The following is a 7,300-nucleotide window of genomic DNA, read 5'->3' on the forward strand; positions in this document are numbered from 1 at the left end:
GTGAGACCCCAACCCCCCCCCCCAAAAAAAGTAGAATCAAGTGAACTTCATGACCAATTGTATAATGGAGGCAAGATAAAATGAGGAGCAAAGAATGATGGCACTATGTCTCATTTAGAAAATGGGCAGGTTGTTGTGCACTAACCCAAACAAGGAATGGAGCTGATGGAGCTTTTTGGGGGGTGGGGAAGATGGAGTTCATTTTTCATCATGTTCTATTTGAGGTATCTGAGGAACATCTTTGTAGAGATGTTCTATAGACATTTGGAAGCATGGGTCTAGGCTCAAGGAAAAAGTTTGGGCTCAGATGAAATATTGGAAACCATGAGCATAAAGACTGTGGTTGAAATCCTAAGTTGTATGACTTGACCCAGGAATAATGTTTAGATGAAAAAAATACAGCCAAAAGTAAGATTCTTGTGTCTGAAAAAAAGAAGAGACATGAAGGCAAATTAAAAGAATAGTGTTTGGTCGGAGAGATAAGAAGAGAACAAGAAAAGCATAATGCCATCAAAAGTCATCAAAAAAGAATGGTTCACAAATGCAGGAAATAGTCATCAGTGTTCCTCTCTTCTCTACTTTCTTTTCTAAACCATTACCAAATAATGTCATCTAATGAGAACCTGTTGTGAGCCAAGTGTTTTAGGAAACATTCTTACTTTCAAGAAACTTATTGTCATAAACACATGAAATAAGCAAACAACAAAGACCTTACACAACAAAACACCAAATAGAATATAATCAAAGCCCAAAGGCATAGATAAAACAATAAGTACTATGTATAGGGAAGAAAGGGAGATACTTAGTGTTTAGTGATACAAACTGGAAACCTCTTCATGGGGAAAATGAGGCATGAGAAGGGCTGAGTGAGATGTGAACGAGAAGAAAGAGAGAGTAAAGGAGGTCTTGCCTCAATCATCCTGATTCCCTACCAGCATCTGTACAGATGCACACAGAGAGAGACAGAAAAAAAATCTCTCTTGTCAGAAAGTTCAACCTGAGAAAGTTGGTTGAAAAAAATAGGAAGGAAGGGAAGGAGAAATAGCAGGAGGGAGTCACAGAATTAATTATCCAGTTCTGTTGCTTTTTTTATTTGGAGCCAAACAAACACAAATTTTGAATTTCTGTTAATTATTTTAATTTTAATTTTTAAAATGATGAGTGTTATCTATTATAATCTATAAACAAAAATTTTAGGGGAAAAATGTTAACCTATTTAAAATCAGCTGATTTGGCCGGGCTCGGTGGCTCAGCCTGTAATCCCGCGCCTTTGGGAGGCTGAGGTGAGTGGATTGCCTGAACCCGAGGGTTCGAGACCTGCCTGGGCAGGCGAGACCTCATCTCTACAATAAAATCAAAAAATTAGCAGGGCGTGGCAGCGCGCACCTGTAATTCCGGCTACTCAGAAGGCTGAGGCGGAAGGATCGCCAGAGCCCAGCAGGTCAAGGCTGCAGTGGCCGGGAGTAGCCACTGCACTCCATTCTAGGCGACAGAGTGAGGCTCTAACTCAAAAAAAAAAAAAAAATCAGCTGATTTTGTGTCACCCTGTAGATGAAGGGGTACAACGGTGCAAATATAATCCACAGTTTGGTTTGGCACAAGAAGCATGTTCCAAAAATCACTGGATTAGTTGCCAATATCTAATAATTGGAAAGTTTCACATAAAGTCCCAGATTTCCAACTTCTGTTGTGAAAAGAAAAGATTTGACGACATTGCCCCCCCCCCATTCTGAATGGTACAAATCCGTGAGAGCCAAGGAGCAGCCGTGATTTCTAGATTGGGATCATCCTATTCTTCTCCTACCCTGCCCTGCAGGTGTCTGAGCTTGCGATCTCAGGTCCAGACCATTTTCTCAAGGCCATTTCATGGTTTGCTTGGGTGGATTTATGGTCGATAAACCAAAATGCACCTCCTAGGCCTTTTCATGGATTCTCATATAAGAATACAATTCACAGATACTCGTATAAAAAATAGATGATATAATTCACAGATTCTCTATAAGAACTAAACTAACCTAGTGGCAATTATTATTAATGTTTACTAGTAATCGACAGTATAATTATTAAATTACTCTCTGAGATGGATAACTAGTTGAGATGCTGTTTACTTACTAGCTATAAGACCTTGAGAAAGTCACTTTCCCTCACTGGGCCACATCTGTAAAATGGGCTGCATGAGCAGATGTTCTTAAGATCCCACTCAGGACTGATGTGCACAATGCCTGCGACTCTAAGGAGTGCCAAGAGTTGCAAATTAATGATGCCCTTCACCTGGTGGCCATATATAGCTGTAGCATTTACAAATGTGAGTTATTTAACCATAATTGGTTAAAAGTCGTGTCTTTTTCTGTTCTAGCTTCCCAATAATGTCAGATCTTGTGTTATGTTTTGTGTTCTTTTCCTTAAAGAGAAGCCTCCAAATTCTATAAGCTTCAGAATTCACAAAGCCTAGATCTGCCCCTGTCCAATACAGATAATCATAACAACCATAACATGAACCTAGAGATTTGCTTCTGAGCAGTGTGCAAAAAGCATCAGCTATTTTGTTGGAAATTAATTAACAAGTTCTTATCTTAGGACCTCGGGAAAGAAAACACTTGCTTTTTCTTTCAGGATTCAGGGCTTCTCTGAATTCCTAACACTTTGTGTTCATTGCTTGTTTAATAAATATAAGCTTCATAAGAACAAGATCATGTTTTTTATATTTGCTGGTGTGTTCGCAGCACCTGTTACAATGTCTGGCACATAGTAAGTAAAGTAGTTCTTCCTTATCCACGGTTTCATTTGCTGAGTTTTCATTACCCGAATCAATCACAGTCCAAAAATATTAAGAGGAAAATTCCAAAAATAGGTGATTTAGAAGTTTTAAATTGTGCACTGTTCTGAGAAGCATGATGAGATATTTTGCCATCCTGCTCCGTTCATCCTGGGCCACGAATCATCCTTCCATCTGGCATATTCACACTGTAGACACTCCCCACCTGTTAGTCACTCAGTAGCCATCTTGATTATCAGAGTCTGCTGTCACAGAATTGCAGCACTGTGTTCAGGTATCCCTTGTTTTACTTAGTTGTTCTATTTCATTAGTATTAATTGTTAATATCGTTCTGTGCCCAATTTGTAAATTAAACTTCACCATAGTTATGTATGTATAAGAAAAAACATAGTATATATACACTTTGATACTATCAAGGTTTCAGGCATTCACTGTAGGTTTTGAAACGTATCCCCTGAGGACAAGTGAAGGGCTACCGTACTTCATGAATGTTGCCAAACTAATGAATTATTTGGTTAATACAAACTTATTAGATATGTTTACATACACCCCATCTTTTATTATGAAGAGTTTGAGACTTAGTGCCTACTGTGGGCCAAGCATTAAAAGTTACAGGCTCAGTCAGAAGACCATAAAAGTGGTCTTATCAGTTGATTTGAATGTGCAGAATGTGAGGTACTTGCTGCTGTGGTCAACATGACCTAGTAGTGGAAATGCAAGCTGAAATTAATTTATGGAGGGATAACCAATGATGAGATCATAGGAAACGCTTCTCTTCTCGAAGTGCACTCTGCCTTTTTTAAAAGAGACTGAATGAGTCAGAGTTCAGATTTTAAAGGCCTGTATGGACCTTTTCTTTCCTTAATTGGGGGCAAGTGGTTTCTCCATTTGACTATCTTGAGCAATAAATAATCTGCCCCATTTCAAGGATAAGTTTTTTCCACTTCTCTGAACCATGATGGTGGAGATCAGACTATGGACTTCTTAAGGGAAGTATCAGGCCTCCCAATGTTTCTCTTGTTTTGCTGCATCCCACAGGCAAGGAGTGATTTACTTCCTGTTCACATCTTCCAGTTCCAGTTGCTGCAGATGGATTTTTGGGAGTTTTGTTGTTGTTGTTGTTTTGTTTGTTTTGTTTTTTCTCTAACTGTAGTAGCAGCAGCAACAAAATCAGCAACTGGGGAGAAGCTTACATGCAGGAGGGCAAAGACAAGAGATACTAGGAAGGAAAGAGACACAAAATGTTGATGAGTCTGGCAAAAGGATCATAGAACAATAGGAAAGGGAAATTGAGAGGAAGAGTGATGTGGGAATCGCATCAACTAATTACACATTCTCATAAAACTGAGATTTCCAAAAGTAAATAGACATAGTGGAAGGTGTATGAACTTTGGAGCAGAGAATTCTGCGCTTGTATTATGGATCCCCACAAGAAAAAATAGACATTTGGGTAAAGAAGAACAGGCAATTCTTGACTCCTTGCATGGCTATTTGTGATTGCTTTTTAAAAATTAACCACAATCAGTTGCTATTGGTCTGCCATCCTTGTCCTGGGCAGCAAAGGGACATCAGAGGTGTGGGTGCGGGGAGGGGCTGTCCATGTGGCATGCTGTGACAGGTTTCCATTTTCATTTTCCTCAAACTCAGTGAGTAGTCTGCACCTCAAATTCCCAGCTGTTCTCTGAATAATGAGGAAACGTATTGCTCTGACCTGGTCCTTTATTCCCCCCCCCCACTCAAGGCTTGAGCTTTCATTAGTTTTCCTATCTCATTAAGAGAAAAATCAAAGAGTGAGAGTTAAACACCTCCTTATTGAAAATAAGAAGTTGAGAGTCATGGGACTGGAGCTGAATAAAGGGTCCGGCTAATGATGGAGCCATGGTAGGACCCATGTCAGCAGGCAGGATCCTGCTCCTTCTCTTTTTTCTGGAGGACAATGGGAGCAACCAAACATCCAGAAAGACTTTCATCTCTAGATTTAAGACTCGGTGTTATAAAATCAGGCAGCTTCCCTGAGCAGAGATAACAGGTCTGAGACCACATTAGATTTTTCTCGTTTCAAGCATTGGGGTTGGATTTTCCCTAACCTTTTAAAATTGCTTTCGGCACTGAATTATGTGTCTAAGTCGCGTGTTAATCCCCTGCTATACAGCAGGCACACAGCCAGCATTCAGCACATGAATGGAGCAGATGAAAGAGCGCATGTATGCTAAGATGGACTGATCATTCTTAACTTGCATGACTGTGTGCATTTTAAATAATATCCTGCCATGCTACAAAAAGGTAATAAAGGAGACAATGTGATGGTTTCTCAGAAAAGATTAAATGTAGAATTACCATGTGATCCAGCATCTTCAATTGGGTATTCCATATACCCAAAACAATTGAAAGCAGGGACTTGGACTGACACCTGCACATTAATGTTCACAGCAGCATTATTCACAACACCCAAAGGTAGAAACAACCCAAATAGCCGTTGGCAAATGAATGATAAATAATATGTGGCATATACATACAATGGAATATTCTTCAGCCTTAAGAAGAAAACCTTAAAAAGTAAACTCTGGTATGTGCTACAACATGGATGGTCCTTGAGAACATTACACTCCGTAAAATAAGCCAGATACAAAAAAGCAAGTATTGTTTATGCATATCGCATATAAGGTACCTAGAATAGTTAAATTCAAAGAGAAAGAGACTGGTGGCTGCCAGAGATTGGATAGGGTAGTTAATGGGGAGTTTATTCGTTAATGGATTTCGTTTCTACTTGGAGTGATGGGAAAGTCCTAGAGAGGATGGTGGTGATGATTGCACAACCATGTAAATGTACTTAATGCCTCTGAGTGTACACTCCAAAGGGGTTAAAACGATAAATTTTAGTGAGATGTATATTTGCCACCATAAAAAAGAAAGAAAAGAAAAGAAAGCAATATTCCTTTAATATGCTAACATTCCTGTATCTGCCAAGAGAACATCAATGCTGCCCGGAGATCTTGCATCTAGCTGTATGAGACAAAGAGACACCGCATAGCCACACAGCTTCGGTGGAACACGGGCCAGCATGCCCTTCATGGGTGGGCACTGCCCTGTCTTCCCAGCTGGCTCCGTCATAAAATGCACCTTCCGAGGCGTGGTCACGACGCCGCAGGTGCGGCTCGCGGCGCTGACCTGGTCGGCTGGTGGCGGGTGCTGCAGCGCGCGGCCGGGCGCCAACCCTGGCCCGCCAACGTGCTGCTCTGCGCCGCACTCTTCTCGGCTGGCGACGCGCTGCAGCAGCGCCTGCGGGACGACCCGGGCGACCGGCCGTGGCCACCGTGGCCGTGACCTTCCACGTCAGCTTCAACTACGTGTGGCTGCGCCTGCTGGAGCGCGCGCTGCCCGGCCGCGCGCCCCGCGTGGTGCTGGCCAAGGTGCTGGGCGACCAGGTGCTCGGCGGGCCCGTGGCTCTCTCGGCCTTCTAGGCCGGTATGAGAATTCTTCAGGGAAAGGATGACATATTTTTGGACCTGAAACGGTAATTCTGGAATACATATAAGAGTGGACTGATGTACTGGGCTTTTGTTCAGCTGACCAACTTCAGCCTGGTTCCTGTTCAGTGCAGGACAGCTTACACAGGACTCTGTGGTTTTCTCTGGGCTACCTTCCTTTGCTTTTTCCCGGCAGAGTGGTGACAGCACTTTGAAGTCAGTGTTCACTTTCCTTCACACAGAGAAGGCCAGTGCAGTTGACAGGTCCCCAGAGAAATGAGAAGTCAAGGACTCTTTTTTTTTTCTTTTTTTCTTTTTTTTGAGCAAGTATAATTTATTATGGACAAATGGTTGGAAAAATGTTACTAATATCCACGGATAAGTTCCTTAAGTCACATGTAAAGATAGACTATTAAAAGTCTCCTTTATTTTTCTGTTGAATCAAGCACTAGCTACCATGTTACAGTTCGATATTTGGGGGCCTTCCAAATGTTAGCACAGTTAGCCTTGCCTTATTAATCATCAAATAATAAACTAGGTCCCAGTGGTTATGTCCACATCTAGATTGTTCAGGTGATCAGGAACTCTTTTATTTGTTTGCTTTAGCCTTGAGTTCTTGGTTATATCTCCAAATACGAAAAAGCTGAGAGGCTCCTGCTGTCCCCACAAAGAAATTAACAGCAAACAGATTCCAATTCTTTGGAACAATTACAAGTGAGTATCTTGACCAAATAAATCCTGTAGCCATCAAAACAGCAGACTGGGCTGTGCTGAGTTTTTCTGCAGGTCTGGCCATGTCAGCCAATCCAGCACACACCAACCCCCATTTCATAACTGGAGCCCAGAAAAAAACCGTTTTGGGGCCGGCCGGATGGTTGTAAAACGGCCTCAATTTCTTGGGCAACATCAGCTCCACCTTATCGAGCACCTGGTGGTAGGTGGCTCGCAGGCCTCGAATACCAGCAGCCAACATCTCCACCGCCAAGTGATCTTGGGCAGCCAGGCGGGAGCGTGGCGGTGTCCTCGTCCCTGGATGCTCTGCTGCCCCTTCACTTTG

General features: G+C 42.1%; 1 protein-coding gene and 2 pseudogenes across 3 annotated transcripts in view; 2 read left to right on the plus strand and 1 right to left on the minus strand.

The window, feature by feature from the left end:
• Window positions 1-7,300, plus strand: part of AOAH (acyloxyacyl hydrolase) — a 208,752-nt gene that overhangs the window by 161,515 nt on the left and 39,937 nt on the right. The gene's annotated exons all lie outside the window — the stretch shown is intronic.
• Window positions 5,891-6,458, plus strand: LOC103265624 (annotated as a pseudogene).
• LOC103265590 lies at window positions 6,571-7,273 on the minus strand (annotated as a pseudogene). The gene has a single exon (XR_504649.2). The product of XR_504649.2 is annotated as a mitochondrial pyruvate carrier 2 pseudogene (transcript).

This window comes from Carlito syrichta, unplaced genomic scaffold, assembly GCF_000164805.1.
Source record: "Carlito syrichta isolate Samal-C Ts95f unplaced genomic scaffold, Tarsius_syrichta-2.0.1 Scaffold98159, whole genome shotgun sequence".
Taxonomy (NCBI): domain Eukaryota; kingdom Metazoa; phylum Chordata; class Mammalia; order Primates; family Tarsiidae; genus Carlito; species Carlito syrichta.